We start from the raw sequence: 18,159 nt of genomic DNA on the forward strand, positions 1-18,159 counted from the left end.
TTGGCTATTTTGTTTTATGTACAAATTCTGTCTGCCTTATTTTTCATTTCTACTTAACACTTTGCTTGCTCTTAAAAAAAGGCAGTCTGAGGTATGCATGAGATTTTCACTGCACATTCTTCCTTTATAAATACCAGTTTATGTGTGGGAAAAGGCTTACGTATGGTTTTTGTGCATGTATATCGTTTATACATCTGGCCCCTGGCTGATGTGGCTGATTACAATCAGTTTATATAGAGTAGTAGACAGTCAGTCCAGGGGCCTCATTTCTAAAATTGCATAGAATTCACATCAAAAGGTTGACGGAAAGTGCATACGGCCAAAAATATTCAGATTTTTGACCCCATGCCGATTTTCCTTTATAAATCCCAGTCAACTTGAAATTTGGTGCATGGGAGCGAGCTTCTTGCCCCACCCTCTTAATGCCTATAGTTGCCTATAAATAGTCAGTGAAACGCCCCTAATTAATATTGATCGATACTGAGTACACGCAGAGAATGATGGCAAATTCAGAGATAAAGGGAAGGGAAATTTCACCCAGTGTGAGATTGAAGTACTTGTTGGGGAGGAAGAGGCAAGGAAGAATATATTGTTTGGTGGACACAGTGTGGGCATTGCACATGTCAAAAAGTCTATAGAGTGGCAGCATGGGACAGAGGCAGTGACTGCTGCCAGCTCAGAAGGTTGGACCCTCTCTGACATAAAAGTCGACGCCAAAAGAGTGTTTGTGCCACGGGCGGGGGCAAGGGGACACCACAGCACAACCCCCTTGATGAGCAACTTGCTGCAATAATTGGAGAATCCCTCCTAAGTGGGTTCGTGATGGATGTGGCGGGGGACACGGATATGCAAGAAGCACTGGATGACCCAGGTACGTAACTTGTAGGCCCTCGTTTGAAAAGTGAGTAAACTCAATGCATTTATAATCAAGTTGTGTTAAAACATTTATTTGCACAAGAAACATATGAGACATTTTGTATTTTTGTAGTTGCTGCGTGTTCCAGCATTAAGGAGGTTGCCAAAGAATTCAATGAAATAAGTGAAGACCTGTTTTGTGTGAAATAAGCTGTACATTTATAAAGCTAGTTAATAAATAGCGTAGTGTAGAAGGCAGCCATCACACACAGCTAAGGCCTCAAGTCTGCGCCCAACAATGCTATTTCTCCATATGAATGAGTCGTGGGTTGATCCAGGCCACCAAGCCACTACATTTATTAATACCATGTTAACATCACATATAATTTGGACATTCATTGAATGAAAATACTTATGATTAACAAAAGAAAATTCATTCTCACTGGGTGCCCTTATTGCAACATGAGTGCAGTCAATAGCACCGATTACATTTGGGAAACCGGACATTGAAATCTATCAATTTCAAAAAGTTTCTCAAGTTTCATCCTTCTGCCACCGGAGTCGCAGTTTCTCATTTCTCCAGTTTATGTGCGTACACATCGGACAGAGTTACACTGGAGGTAGGCACATTCTTGATTACAATGTTCTGGTTGTGGGCAACATTTGACCTGCCATAGCACCACAGCGGAACTTCTCCTCAATCAGTGCTTTGGTCCAAGACAAGGTATTTCAACTATGGTCATATTAACATAAATGAAACAGAAACTTCTCTGCTAAAGGTTTCTTTTAAACATCTCTCATCTTCTTACCTCTTTTGACCCAGTGTACTCTTCATCCACTGTATTTGACATTTTTGAATAGTGCTTTGACACGTGGTTGATTGCTTTCCAGGGTTGGTGCCTCTAAGAAGGCATTAACAAACAAAGAAGCAGGTAAAAACACATTTATTTCACAGACTGATTTCCGTTCACAGATAGCTGGCTTTAATTTACTGAAATGCCAAAGCCCCAATACATTTCGACTGCTCTGAGTTGATTTTCAGTCCCTTCAACAAGGAAACAAAGATTTACTTTTAAAACTAATGCAGTATCGTAGAGGTCAGCGATGATATGTAGAATACTACAGAAAGAGGATCCATTGCCCAATCCATTGTCGTGGTGTTGCATCACACAGATGAGCCAATCTGATTTAGGTCTACAAAGACTGCACTGCATATTATATACACCTTTTTTAGTTTATTTATTCATCTTTAAAACTGTAATGTTTATGTTATATGTCAAATGTCTTCTTTATTGGTATTACACATTACTATGTCCACAAAGAGAGGTGACATTATAAATACGTTTTTCTGTATTATAGGCTCATAATTTAGAAAATAAATTAATGGATGCCCCTTACAACATAAGGACATGTTGTAGGGGCAGGGAAAATAGGCATTCTATAGGCATTAGGCGTTCACCCAGCCTTTTTGCACCTACGTGAGCCAAAATAGCGGTCTGTGCACCCAAAACCTAAAGCTTTGCACTGGCCATTGTGCTTAGTGTCCATGATAAATTCAATTGAATTCAATTTCAATAAAATTTTATTTATATAGCGCCAATTCATAACAGAAGTTATCTCATTGCACTTTTCATATAAAGCAGGTCTAGACCGTACTCTTTATAATATTATTTACAGAGACCCAACAATTCCTACCATGAGCAAGCACTAGGCAGCGAAGGCAAGGAAAACTTCCCTTTAACAGGCAGAAATCTCGAACACAACCTTTAGGCTCAAGGTGGGTGGCCATTTGATGTGACTCGGTCAGAGGCGGGCGGCAGGAGGAAAGAGAACATACAGTAGAACAATGCAAATTCCACATTAAGATTTAAAATAGTAGTAATGGTAGTGGTAGTAACATTAATATTAATAATAGCAATAATAATGATAGGAATAATAATGATAATAATAGTAATAAGACTAATAATAATAGGCCCAATTGTAGTAGGGGTGTCAAGCAGGAATCATAGATCCAGACTCTACAGCTCCGGAGGCAGAAGTACCTGCTGAAAGTAACAGAATGAGAGAGGAGAGAGATGAGAAAACTGTGGGAGAGAGAAGATGTTGAGTTGGTAATAGGCATTAATGGGATGAGAATGCGTACAGATGGAGAGGGAGAGGAGGAGAGAGGTACACCATAGGAAGTCTCCTGGCAGTCTAGGCCTGTAGCAGCATAACCATGGATGTATAAAGAGAACTGGATATGGCGCCGCCACTCAGCCTTGTATCCTCCGCCACCACTCGAAAACAAGGTCAATTATGACTCTTTCTTTTATGAATTTTTGATCCATGGAGGTTTTATATTTAAAACTTTCTCTAGAGCTGAGAAAAGCTATTTAGTAATCTTTAACGTCATCACAATGTAAAGTCTATGGGCCAGTGAGCGAAACACTACTGTGCATATTTAGTGGGCCGCATACCCCGGAAGTAAACCCGGAAGCTAGAAAACGTTTTTGGCATATGCGCCAGGTGAGCAATTCTCATTGGAATGAATAGGTGCCATTTTGGGGTTCGGTATCCAGTTCTAATAATACATCCATGAGCATAACTAAGGGATGGATTAGGACTCACCTAAACTAGCCCTAACTATAAGCTTTATCAAAGAGGAAAGTCTTAAGCCTACTCTTAAATGTGGAGATCAAGGACGTGCACAAGTGCGGGCTAAAGCAACAGCCCATTTGCCCTCTTTGGCTGAGCTGCTCCTCTGGAGGGAAAAAAAGCGTTTTATTTATGCTGTTGTGGCTGCATAAATAAGAGTAGCCCATAATTGCTAAAGTTAGACTAAATTAAACCGTCATCCAATTATTACTTTTTGATAGGCATGCCTCCACGGGACACCGAGATGGGGCGGCCCTGTGCGTCATGTGACACTGTAGCATCCAAACTTGATATTGTTGCCGTTGTGTGAGGGCTCCAGCAGCTCCGATGAGTCTTTTGAAGTTGTGGTAATGATTAACAATGAATGGTATAACCAAAGGGATGCCCTGTGAATAAAAATCTCCACATATGCTTCCAAACAATACGCAGCTCATTACGTTTGCATCACGTTGCGCAATGTTGCCTTATATTATGCTATCACATTAACCAATGTTAGCTAGCTGGCTGGCTAACATATAGGCAGTCTGCTGAGGAGCTAACTTTGCAGAGCTGGATTCAGTCCAGCAGGTGAAGCATTGTGATAGAAATGTCAAGTAACCATTTCCTACATAATTAATTTAATGTGAAGTAGGCCTATTTTCTCAAAAGCATTTTTTTAAAGTTGGAAGTAGGCTAATAACTAAACATGAATATTTCAGTCAATGATAAATACACAGTATATTATATCTGTGTATAGTATTGTGAATGATTTTTATCTTTAACATTATGTTAAAGAGAATGCTTTTCTAACCCCAAAAGCTCCAGTTTAGAGAGCATTGGAGAGCTTGGTGATCAAGTAAAATACTTCTAATAGCTATAGTGAAATATGTGATGGTAAGGCCAGAAAATATGTTCATGAAATCCTATATGACATTTTATAATTGTTCTATATTCTAGTACATATTTTTACATACAAAACTAGATATGGCCTACTCTAGTCTAATTCCTGGGCTTCACCAGGAAGCATTGAGTCATTGTCAGTCCATGAAAATTCAACTGGCTACATTAAAGTGTTCAGTTGTCTCAGTGCATTTTTTTGCAGTGAGAGATGAAAGCTGACGATTCAGTTGGATGCTATTTTAAATAGTTGTGGGATGAATGCCATCTCTTCTAATCAGACCAGGTCTTCCCCAAAAAGTCTGCCAATTATTTACAAAGCCCACATCATTAGCTGGACACCACATGGACAGCCAGCGGCAGGATGAAGACATGTCATCACTGGTCAGATTTGGCTGGGGCCCAGAGAAAACTATGGAGTCCAACATTGTCTTTGCATATGTACACACACAACATTAATTTTAGTGACCTCCGATTGGCGTAATCAGGTGTTGTTACCGCCGACGTGAATAACAATCTTAATACATATATGCTTATCCTTAGCCAGCAGTTTAAAATAGGATACATATTTCTCTGTCATCATTGTATTTATGACTTGTTAACGCACCCAACTTTATCTTAGTTTGAGTTCATATAGTATGTTCAACTTTGAGATTGTAAAAGCCCAGCAGCTCTGCAGTCTTGGTGATGCTCAAATCATCCTCCTGGCACACATGATCACAATGTCGTTTAGATCACGCTTTGAGCTCCATCTCTTTAATCTGTTCACATGCAAAGCAAGTGGAGTTGATACATGCACCTGTTTATGAAGTGACACACATTCAAATGAAAAGAGAGAGCTCACACCTGCAGGGGCAGAATTTCTTCTCTGGTCACTGAATCATCTTTTTACAAGTGAAACTTACATGCAAGTTTTCCTGTTCACTGTGTCATTTCTGCTTCCAAGGGCGAAGCTGCTGGCTGCTGTAGCTGAGTCACTGGATGATTCAGGCAAACATGTTTCAACAATAGTGGTGGTAATTCCTGGGCACCCAGATGTGTTCCTCTGATGAGTAGGTTGCATTTCATCTTCAGGACACAGAAACTCAGTGATTTCACTGTTATATATTGTATGTAAAAAATACCAAAGCACTGAAAAGAGAAGAACAAAGTCATCTAAGAACTTTGACAAACTATTAATAGTTTAGTAATAGTAGGGACCACATAATTATCAAATGCAAGTCATAACCACAATACTGTACAGCAACAAAAGCCTGATAACCTGTGCGCATGCGCCAATGTGCATGCTGCCTGTTGCCGTAACTCCGTCTCGTTGTCTTAGTAAAGTACTTTAAGAGTAGTAAAAAAAGTATTTCTGATTCTGAACACAAGTTCATTCCATATCTCATTTTTTTTAGCCACACTAGCAATGTGGCTCTAGGGATGGCAATGTCTGTCCACCACTTTGGTCCAAAATGAAATATCCCAATGTTAAATGGATTGCCATGACATTTTGTGCAGAAATGTATGATCCCCTGATGATGAATCCTGACTTTGGTGATCCCTTGACATTTTATTTAGGCGCCACTAGGAGGTTTAAATATTAATTGGTCCAATACTTTGGTTTATGACCAAATACCTAAAAAATTAATGTCATTCCCATCAGCCTTAGCTGTACTGTGTTACATATGTTTGGTGCCAATTAGCTAATGTTAGCATGCCAACATACTAAACTAAGATGGCAAACATGTTAAACATTAAACCTGCTAAACTTCAGCATGTTAGCATTGTTATTGTGAGCATGTTGAAGTGATCTGAAGCTGGCTGCATGCCACAGAGCCCTTTTGTTCTAATCAAAGTAATATAATTATTGGTAATACCATGTAAATATTTATGTTAAGAGTTAGGCTGCTCCTCACACCACCTGGTGCAATGAAGGTGAACTGCAGCCTGTATGTAAGGTGAATGAGAGGGGATCACATAGCACCAAGCAAGGAGAATACTAACACTATAGGACTTAAGTTTATAACTGAAGGGCAAAGAATATGTTTCAGATAAGATCAAGGTCAAGGCTATTTTAATTTTTTTTTATCTTGGTAGGATTGTTGATTTAAAAGGATTCATGAAAATGAAGGAGACAGCCAGTGCAATGTAAAGCAACTTTACTATAACTATATGTATATGTATGTACCAGGGTTGGTTAGCACTGAAATTGAAATGAGGTATATCAGACCACTCCCTGGGTAAAAGTTAAAAGAAATAAAAACTTATCAATAATCATGTTCCAGTAGTGCAGGGATCCGATCATTTGGAGCAGACACTGCAGCTGCGAGCCTGCTTCTGAGGGTGTTCCCTGCTCTTTGGCTTCGTTACAGTCATCCCCATCATCACCATCACCACCTTCGTCAGGCTCTAAAATGTCCCCATTCCCGATGCAGAGGTTGTGGAGGAAAAGGCAGTCAATAATGACCTCCAACACAAACTCCACCTTCACCTCTAGCACATTCAAAAAGATAGAGCGCCACCTGGTCTTCAGCAGCCCAAATGCAGCACCCCAAATTCTGCAGGTTCACTGAATGGGGTCATCATGCAAATGGTTTGAGCTAAGCAGGGATACCCTCTGTCACCTATGAGGCACCATCCTGGAAGTGGGTACAGCTAGTGCACATAGAAGGGGTCTGTAGGATGTCCCACTAGCCAACCAGTACACAAACACAAGAAAATCAAATGCCTTCCCCCATCCACAGTCTCTATTGTTGGCCTTGACAGACAGAAGTGCTTCCTAAGGTCACCTTCCCCAAAGTAGAGGCGCAACAGGAGAAGATGAGGATTTACCCTGCAGTATGGCCCTCTTGCACCAACCTGTAAAAGATATTTATGAAATTATGTAAATTGACTATTTAGTTATTTGTTTATTTATACATCTGTATTGATAACCAAATACATGTATCAATTTCTATGATCATGTAATGAGGCCTTTTTCACTTTTTAAAATGTTTGATGAAGATTATATGGTCACTTTAAATATTAATTTATTCATGAGTCTGTCAGGAGAGGGTGAAAACTGATTTTGTTTTGTGGTAGTGTTGTGATGCTATAAGAGATTGTAATATAAGAGGGTAAGATTCTCTGTCCGTCCTGGTGTGTGGGTGTGTCTGTGTTCTGGTCTGGCTTCCCGGTCTCCTGTCTGCTGCTGATCACCGGCACACCTGTCTCCAATCATCGCTGATCTACACGGTTTATATACCAGGCACCTCCACACTTCCGACGCCAGATTGTACTCCCCGTACATGTGTATGCAACCTTCGTAACGGCCGCAAGTAAAATAACATTAAAAGTGTTCTTTGTTTGCCAATCTAGTAATCTCGGTTTTCTCTGTCTTAGACACGCTCACTGACGGTGATCACCACCTCAGTCTGCTCTTCGGATCATCCGGACACCGGTACCACACTAACCACCAAGACGCCTCCGCCATCCGGCCAACCTTGCCCCCCTCTGAGACAGCCGTCTCTCCGAACTACACGCCCGGCCTCACCGGTTCCTCGCCTGATCAGCTCAGACCATCTGACCGCGCTCTCCAGCCCAGAACCAGCCCACCTCGTCCCCGACCCGGCCCCGGTCGAGTCCCCGAGGCGGCCACAAACTACGCCGAATACTTTGCTTCACTGCTACTATCTGCCCAATAAAGACTGTTTCCAACTTACCGTGCTCAGTCTTGTGTGTCCTGCATTTGGGTCCTAAAAGCGGTCACACGACATGTAAAAGGAGACAGGCAACTTGGACCTGGACTACCTCATGGTGAATAGTCTGAAGAGGAAGGTTCTCTGGTGTTCCCACGAAGCTTGAGGGAGTCAACAGCAGGAGGGGGGATTATGGTTCGTTTAGAACCATCAGCAAGGACTGCATGTCTTCAAGGTCTGTCTGTTATTCTGCAGAGTGACGATATCATTTTCACCATAACTGGTCAAGCAGTTTTTGACGATCCAGGAAGCAGGCATCTGGTGAACTGGTATGCACCATAAGGACTTTATGGGGATTGAGGCTTTCTTTGGGGCAATGTCATGAAAGACGTTGAGATGCAGCTGTTTGCAAGTATTGCAAGCCATCTTTATGTGCATGTATTGGAAGGATGACAGCGGGCACACTTGTAGCTTCAATTATTAGCCACAATACATTCCTTAAGTTGGGAAGTGGTGAATTTCTTTACTTGTGGACCGGTTCCCAAGAATTGTTCTCAGTTATTACAATAAGGAAAATATGGCTGGAAACTTGTCTTACTCTTAGCCTGTTTTTTCTTCATCTCTTGATGTTTGACATCTGATTGATTAGCAGGACAGCAAGTGAAATGCATGGCTGTAGAAGTTTCTCTTTTCCAAGGGTCCTTCCCCATAGCACCTTGCCCCAGCGGATGCAAGACCTGGTTGGAGATGCTTCTCGCTTGTGCTTTGATGTTCAGCCAGGAGAAGAAGTCCTACAAAGAGTAGGTCTTCCGAGTGTCATTCTGCAGAATATTATGTGTAAGATAGTATTCAATGAAGCTATATCGATAATTAGCAGGCAGCTTACCAAGAAACCTGTTCACATAGTAGCCACATTGAAGTTAGTTACCCTCAGGGCCCTCCACAGACTGAAGCATCCCTATTAGGGAATGAACAGACAAGGTGAACTCTTGGAATGGGAGGTTAATGCCCAGTCTAATAGGCAGGGCATTAAGTATACTGGCAGTTTCACTCTGAACTAATTGGTGAGGCTGGCCATACTTCGCCTTTAACACAGTCAAGGCAGAGGTATGTTACGTAGTCAAATGCAGGTTGGATTTATGCAGAATTCCATGCAGTAGTGATATTGCGATCGAAAATTTCCCTGTGCTCATCTTAAATCTCAGTCTAATTAACCTCTTGGCCGCCTTCTGCATTGTCTGCCATAGCAGCATCCTTGCCCATATGACCGAGTACCTTGGCCACTTTCCTGGTTCTGGTCTTATCTTGCTGATAATAATCAATTTGTTAAAATCGGGGAATCGGTTATTATTGCTATGCCAATGACACACAACTGTACCTTAAAGGTGCAATGTGTAAGAATATTAGTTTTCAAAAATGAACTAAAATTGCCAACAGATTGTGAAGAAACAACAGTTTTGACGTTATGTCAAAGACGTCTATTTACTGCTTAAGTTAGCATGCTAACCAGCCAGCCACGGCACGTCCTGTCTCATAATACTACTTTGTACCTCAAGAGGCGATAGTCCGATTGTATTGCTCAGGCCTCCCCTGTTGTAGTTTCAGCTGGGAGATGTGTGAGAGCAGCCAGTTCGCTACGTTACGCTTGACGCCTCCCCTGTCCCAGCCTGAACCCGCCATGTCTTTGTCGTCCCTGAAGTCAGACTTGTGGCCAGAGCCACTGTAAACCACCTCGTTACTGTCATCAAACTGGCCTCCGTCAGTCTGGGTGGCTGTGTCAGTCCCGGTCCGGCAGTGTTCACTGGAAGGCTGCTGAGCCCAGTTCCGTTGCCTGTTCGCCCGGCTCCAGTTCTGGTGCCCATTTTGGCGCAGCTCCCCGCTGGCATTCCCCGCTGGGTCCCCCCCCGCCCTGAGCCTGAAAACCTCCTCCCTGCGGTTCAAAGCTCCTGTGCTAAAGGTGTAAATACCAACACTCCCCCAGTGCGCTGAGCTCCCAGTCCAGGCAGAGTCAAGTAATAGGACCGCTACTAGCTGCACGGCAGCTACAGTTAGCAGCGGTTACTCTGGTGATGTGCTATGGCCAAAATCTTCCACCCACCTCCCTGCCTCCTCTCCCACTCATCAACTGGCTCCATGCCATAAAAAATCCTAGATGACATAAAACTCAACAACAGAACAGAATTGTTGCAATTTCTAAGACTTTGCTCCAGAGGGCTGGTATTGTCTACTGACGGCTGTTCCATGATCTGCCCAAGGGTCAGGTGGCCTTGGGTTACATGAAAGGCACTTCGAATCAAATTTGTAACTATTATTGTTATTATTATTATTATCATCATTACATTATATATCCAGAAATACCCAGAAGGACATTTAATAATTCTTACCACTGACTTTTGATGGTATCATCAGAACCCTCAAAGACTCTAGTTATCCTAATCAAAAATATTCATCTACCACACAATAAAACCATTGAAACCTTTTTTCTCAGAAGGTAGCAGAAAATGATATAGATTTCTTGTTTTGTACAACATAAGAAAAATATAGGTTTTTGTGTATGAAAATATTCAATAATGGAAAGTAACATTATTTAGACAAACATAGCTGAAAGAAAACTATTTCATTTTGATGCATGTTCTACAATTCAGGCAAGTGTTGGGACTCCACAAATGAATTAATTCATTTGGGTGATTGTTAACTGAATTTTTGTTAGGAGACTGCATTATCTTTTGTCCCACAATCCTGAGAGCCATTGAACAGTTGGCCAGTCTGACCACTATGTCACTAGGTCAATAAAGAGATCAGCGATCATTTGTTCTCTCTCTCTTACTCCTGGAATCTTTCACTGCGGCAGACTGACGTGGTCGGATCCCTCTCAGTGTGGCCTTGCTTTGTTTATTAAATAAATGCTTGTGTATAATTATGCTGGCTTCTTTAATGTTTCACAAGAGTGAGTAATTTGCCAACCTCTTCTATGTTGAACTCCAAATCCTTCAACCTACTAGCTATTGGTGGTAATTCTGGTTATAGTTATTGATTTAATTATTAATCTGAGTTCCAAATTGATAGTTTAGTGTATTTTATGAGACTCCCCCGAGGACTTAATTAATGAAAAGTTATGAAAGTTATTTATGATTATCTTGATATAATTCTGATTGCCTAATTCTGGGTGCCCCCCTTTAACCATTGTAAATCCCAACACAAGTTAATATGTAATTTTCAGCTACCTTCTTTGTTTGGTTTAGGGAATAGAATTTCAACTGAGGGAAGTGGGTTAAAAAATTTTTACAGTGTAGCAGACAATGGTTTTTCTTCCAGATGTTTAGAAGAGTCCTTCAGACTACTGTAAATAAATTCAAAACAGCACACACAAGTATTGTTAATCGACCCTCTGTTTTCAAAGATTGGCAACAACAAGTAGCCAGGATTTTAGAAATACTGTGCAAGTGCAAGAGACTAGAATCACCTTAAAATATTTGTAAGTTTTCCCATCGGAGTGCTTGTAACATACTGACTCACTGTCACAGCCTCTCATGTCCTCACCAGCCCATAATCACCCACACCTGCTCCTAATTACACTCCTGCCCTTAATCAGCCCCAATCACACCCAGGATAAATTCACTCCACTCTCCACCCTCAGTTTCCAACCTCGTTTGTAGATAGGACTCCATGCACTAGACTATTCCTGTGTCTCTCCAGTTCCCCGTGGTCTCTCCAGTTTCCCGAGTGTTCTCCAGTCCTCCGTGTCATCGCCAGTCCTCTGTGGTTTTTCCATTCCTCCTTGGTCTCTCCGGTTTCCTGTGGCTTCCCTCCGGTAAACTTCCCCAGATCCACTCTACACTCTCCATTGCTGGCCGTCATCTCTAATAAAGACATTCCAATCCATCTTGGTGTCCTCTGCCTGTTAGTGCGTGACACTCACAAACATGGACACAAATTGGATTTAATTATATCATGTGGTATGAACATAAATATATTTTCTGTCACTGATCAGGCTCTGTCTGACCACCACTGTATGTTTTTTAACAGTTTTGATCTTTCTCTGCCAAGTACCACATAACATATTGTCTTAGTAATCTGTCATTGTTCTTAGGTAGCGTTTCTGCTCTGTAGCCATTTTTGAATGCCGTGTAGCCTTGATCCAGAGTGTTTATTCCCTTTGTGGTGATTGACTGCCACAAGGGGAATAAACACTCTGGATCACAGCTACACGCTTGTTGGTGGAAGTTAGCATAACCTTCTTAAGGTTAGCCAGATTGAAGTCTCCAGCAACAATGAGTGCAGCATCAGGATTACTGGTCTGTCAGCAGTCTTTGCAAAGATCAAACAGGGCAGCTTCTGTACTTGCCTGTGGTGGTATGTAGACCACTGTGATAATGACCGATGTAAATTCCCTTGGTAGAAATTAAGTTTTATAACTAGATTCGGGAACAAAGACCACGCCTTGAACACATCCCATTTCCACGGCAAGTATTTAAGCACATCCTATCCGTTCACTTTCAACTCAGTTTTCACAACCATTCGTCTACTCCGTCCATTATCACATCCACTCCTACGCAGCCAGCCACCTAGCCATCGTGACCGCACTCCGTTATCCACGTCCCTCGGCCCCGCATCGCCGTTACTTTCCATCCAGCAGCTCCGGCCAGACACCACCGAACACAGAGGCCGTAGCCAACATCAGCAGTGGTCAGTGGCTGTGGGTCAGGGCTGGCAGACGACTTAACAGTGAAGACGGCTGAGTGGCGGTCAGGCGGAGCATCAGCAGGGACGGCCAACTAGAGTTCCATGGCGCTGGGCAGCTGAGACAGCCAATGGTTCGGGAGCCATGGAGACCATGCCTTTTTTCTGGGGACTCCATGATACCCCCTAAAAAATGGCCAGATGAGTCCCTTTGAAAGGTGACTGCTGGATGTCAGGATGGCTCAAAGAGCAGAAGGCAAGTGGCAGGCTAGCAGGTCAAGTTGCAGGCTGGTTACTAGCGGACCGAGGTGTAGGCCGAGCTGGAGGCTATCGGGCCGGAGGCTAGCAGGCCGAGGTGAAAGCTGGAGGTTAGCTGGCTGGATGCTAGCAGGCCGGAGGCTAGCCGGCCAAGATGAAGGCTGGAGGCTAGCAGGCCGGAGTCTAGCAGGCTGGATGCTAGCAGGCCATAGGCTAGCAGGCCTAGGTGACGGCTGGAAGCTAGCAGGCCAGAGGCTAGCAGGCTGCGGTGAAAGCTGGAGGCTAGCAGACTGGATGCTAGCAGGCCAAGGTGAAGGCTGGAGGCTAGCTGGCAGGGATGCAGGCTGGAGGCTAGCTGGCCAATGTGAAGGCTGGAGGCTAGCAGGTTGGAGGCTAGCAGGTGGAGGTGAAGGCTGGACGCTACCAGGGTGGAGGCTAGCTGACTGGGATGCAGAGACTGGAGTGACGGGCTTAAGAAAAACAGGATATGGAGTAGAGCTAGCGTGGAACTTCCACCTGTAGAAAGCAACCCACTGGGCCAACTCTGGGTCCCATTTCTAGAAGACTGTGAGGCACTCCAGGAAGCCTGGCTCTTCATTGAGAAAAATCTCCTGCGTCACTCCAAAGTCATGCCACGAAAAAAGGCAGGCAGGACTGGTTACTGTCTGCTGAGTCCATCTTTGGTCAGTTGGTTCTGTCACAACAGTGAGGGAGCGTGGCAACAGGGGAAGAACCCAAATGCAGACAGTCAAGAAGGCAGGATGATTTCAGTGTTTTCATGACAAAAATTAGCTTACAGGCAGGTACAGGTAGGCAGACAGGCACGCAAGTGGACAGGTAACAGGTAGATGGGTAACAGGTAGGCAGGTCCAGGTTAAGGTTTGGGTTCGGGTGACAGAAGCTCAAAAGCAAAAACACAAGGCAAGATAGCAACTAGGACGAATTGACAAGAGAACAAAAGAAGGGGACCGGAATATGCAGTGAGTGACTGATGAGGGAATGAGATGGGCGGGGAAGATGAGGGAAGTGGGAACAGGTGTGAAGATGGGTGGGTGAAGATGAAGGGGCCTGGGGAATTAGGAGTGTGGCTAGAAAGGAGAGACAAGACTGTGACAGTAGCCAGGCTGAACTAGTGGAGCAGAACCACACTCTGCTGACGTTTCACTCATCTGACCACCAGTACTGAACCTCCTGCCAACATTGGTCTGGATGAAACTGAGGAGCAGCAGCCAGCACCTCGCCCAGAGACAGACTGCTGTGGACCTCCTCTGACCCCTCCAACTATACCTGCAGTCACTGTTTTAGTTCTAATCTAATCTAATCTTTCAGGAGAAAAAGAGATGTCCTTCTCTGTTGTCTGTCTGGTGCAGAGTGAGGTGTGAATGAATTGGAAGAATGTGGGAGGGTAGGCGGAGCTTGCATCAACCAATGGGAGCGGGGTTAGGGTTAGCCAATGGGAAAATAGGTTAGGAGGAGCTTGCGTGAGGCAGTGATTTTGTGAAAATGTGAACTAAAAAATAAATGATTAAAGTTTTGAAGCTGAATAAATGTCCGGATATCCGTTGATGAATGTCTACGTGTGACATCTCTTACAGCTCCTGTGCAGACTGTGATCTGTGGCTAGCATTAGCCTGCATGAGCAGCATCTCTTGCAGCTCCTGTGCAGACTGTGTGAAGGCAGACTGAGGAATGAGGGTATCAGATTTCCCCCGTAATACCATCACCCTTAAAGGTCAGCCATCTGTGAAGGCAGTTTGAAATTGGCGGGTGAAACTCCTCACAAAGGGTAAATAAAACCATATGGGGTGCCCATGCTGTTTCTCAATCATTAGTACAGCCCGTGCCCTAAAAGGTCAAAGTTTGTTGCTCTTTATGAAGGCAGACTGTGTGAAGAGAGACAGTGTGAAGACAGTGAACACAGAATGTCTCTTTTATGGCTTTATGGTATGCTGAATGCATGTCAGCTGGACAACACTTTCATACACACTTAGTACAAAATAAGGGTAAGTTCTGGATTCTGGGGACCTTTACTCACTCTTATGTTATACTTTAAAGTTTCACAATATTATAAGGAGAAATTACAATTTCTGTCTTTAACACAGAGCCAGATGTCAAATGTACTTGAAGTTTCTGTGTGAAGCTCCGTGTGTGAGATCTGTATAATAAACATCACAAATGATGAGAAAAAGAAGTAAAAGAAAGAAGAAGCTAAATCTCAGATGTTAATCTCTGCACCGAATACACACACACATGCGCACACACACACACACACACACACACACACACACACAGAAGAGCCAGAGAAGGTCAAGAGGTTAACCCCTGTTTTCACACAGGAACCCTATAAAGACAGGGGGACACCCAGTGACGTAGGCAGATATCAAACTGACACAGAGCAGGAAGACATCTGACATCTGACAACAAGAAATGGCTCAAGCAACCGGTAAATTACTAATATCTTTAAAACTATATTTCATGTGTTTAAACCTTTAGGTAAAAACAGTTTTTCATTCTTTGCAGTGACTCTAAACAGAGGGCTGAACCTTCAAGCAGAAGAGTCTGGTAAGTACAGCTTTAAGTACAGACTTGTGTATGTGTTTCAGAGTCATCAACTGACACCTCAACATCTAAGACCTCATCAGATACAGACAGATACATACTCCTCATCTGTGCTTTCTAGGATGTGGTATTACCCAGTGAGTTGCTGCATTTTTAACCAGTTTTTACCTAAAACGTAGACAGAATATTTATGAAAAACTTTTTCTCATGCTGGACCTGTGGGGCGGTTTAGACCAATATTTCCAATAAAGGCTATCGCCATCATCTTAGCCACAGGATGACATGATTATGCTTGCCTCAGGCAATCAAAACATTAGTCGTTCTCTAGAGGCTGTCCAGTTGACCAGAGGAGATCCTGGGCATGTGATACCGCATCAATATTTTGAAGAACAATCGCCATCTCACCAGGAGCTTGCCTCAACCACTAATCAACCGCTCAGAGCTGTCGAGAGGTCTAGTGCTCAAGCAGCGGACAGCGATCCAGGATTCTCACCGGGTTGCAACCACAGGAGAACCAGTTCCAGTTCTGAGAATCCACATCTAATTACCCAGCTGGGAACACATGTACCCTTCCTTTTCTCTCCTTTTCTCTCATTTTACATCATAAGCAAACACGGAAGGTTCTGCGCATGTGAAACTGAAGGCTGTGTTGTAAAATGTCATTTTTGTATAAGGAATTTTTGACTCTCTGGTTGTTATGAGCTATTATTGCTGTTGGTCTGAGTTATTTCTCTTCAGTGTTTCTCATAAGTATTATCTTGATGTTTATATATATATATAGATAAGCTGTTATAAAGGTGAATTTCTAGGGTTTTTGCATTTCTTATTCTCGTCAGTCTCTCTTAAAGTAAAAACTGCTGTTTCCGGGTCCTTGCTGTCAGGGAGCCAACACAGACACCACCAGCTCCACCCACCACAGTCAGCAGGTCACAATCACCTGAATACTGATTACACACACCTGCCACCAATCAAGCCACTGCACTATAAAGCAACACTTCCCCGGTTCACTCATTGTCTGGTCTCAACTCTACCATGAGGTACTACCCGACTCACTTCTCTACTGAAGACCTCTGCGTATTCTGGCTTCCCCTCAACCTGTGTGTGTCCTCATCTCCTGGCTCTCCTGCTCCCCGTCACTATGAGTGAATGGCACGACATCTACGACAGATAAGACTCTCATAGACAATTCTAGTCTTGGCATATTTGGTTACTGCTTTGCTCCTCCTGTGTAACCTACTACTGTGGCAATAAACCTTCCTTGTATCTGCACTTACCTCCGTGTCCTGTGTTCGTCTGCTGACACTTACCCTTTGTCTTCACAACAAGTTGTGACACACTCAGTCACTCAATTTGTAAATGTGATTTGTAAATGTGTTTTGTAAACTGTTTCAGATGGTGATTTTTATCATGTGGATAAATTGCAATGATGTTGATTTAAGGTTTTTAATAATATTTGATTTTTATTAGGTCATGATAAAAGCACACTAGTAGTTACTGACTGTTAGAGTTTAGCAGATTCAGTAACACAATCTTCTGAATGAGTCAGGTTTTCAAAACGATTTAACTGAAAATGATCTGAATGAAAACAACACAGCCACTACATCTAACAGCTCCAAACAGCCTGTAGATCCTCTCCTTGTTTTAACTCAGCACCTGCAGCACCATCTCCGCCCTTGTCATAAGATCTGGAGAGAGACCCGAGCAGCACTGTGTCGATCGGGGGACTGGAACCGGCGGATCGCGGATCGGCGGAGGATTCCAGCCCCGATGTATGAGCCAGGTCAACAGGTCTGGTTATCTTCCAGAAACATTCCACTGCATACAGAATCCAGGAAGCTAGCCCCCCGTTACATCGGTCCGTTCACCATTGAGCGTATCATCAACCCCGCCGCTGTGAGGCTAAGGTTACCCCGGTCAATGAAAGTTCACCCCACTCCTCCCACTCTTCCTCCTGAAAGAAAAAGACACAATTTTACAGATGGTAAGTTTGTAAATTATTTTTTATACTTTTGATACTATAGATTTCACTTAAATGACTGAATTATTTAATCATATTATTTAATTTACATGTTTGTTTTCATTCCCACCCCTACTTCACTCCCATTGACTCCTGCTAGCCATGCCTGCTTCACGCTCATCGGTCCATGCATAGCGCCACAGGGAGGGAGGGTTAAGAGGTCAATAGGGTGGGGTTTAATTCATGTTTAATCAAAGGTCAAAGGTCACAATCTATCACCCAAAGTGACAAAGTGCTGCATATCACTTTCTAACATCCTGTCATCACCACAGTGCAGAATGACCCAAACCTCAGCCAGGGCAAAGTCAAAATGAAGGAGGGTATAATCTGGGGATTATTCTGTTGGCTGAGAAAAACCCTCTGCTGCTGCCTGCCTGACGACAGAGTGAGACTGATCCTCATTTTGATTATTCCTTTGTACATATTGTTCACATTACTGTTAAAAAAAAGTTTAATTGCAGACAGTCCACACCAGTAAGTTTAATTTTTTTTTTTTTATTGTGAATGTATGAAACTTAAACCAAATACATTGTCTAAGTATTCTCTGGGTTTTCAGTAACATCAACATTGATGTTCTGCTTGTCGCCCACAACTATGTGGCATTCTTTCCTTTAACTT

The 18,159-nt window shown here is 43.1% G+C and overlaps 1 long non-coding RNA gene across 1 annotated transcript; it reads left to right on the top strand.

Moving 5' to 3' along the window:
- The first annotated feature begins 15,347 nt into the window (after positions 1–15,347).
- LOC122884574 lies at positions 15,348–16,776 on the top strand. The gene is made up of 3 exons (XR_006379924.1): positions 15,348–15,408; positions 15,486–15,527; positions 16,406–16,776. It is a non-coding gene; the product is annotated as an uncharacterized LOC122884574 (long non-coding RNA).
- Positions 16,777–18,159: the final 1,383 nt, after the last annotated feature.

Source organism: Siniperca chuatsi, linkage group LG11 (genome assembly GCF_020085105.1).
Source record: "Siniperca chuatsi isolate FFG_IHB_CAS linkage group LG11, ASM2008510v1, whole genome shotgun sequence".
NCBI lineage: Eukaryota > Metazoa > Chordata > Actinopteri > Centrarchiformes > Sinipercidae > Siniperca > Siniperca chuatsi.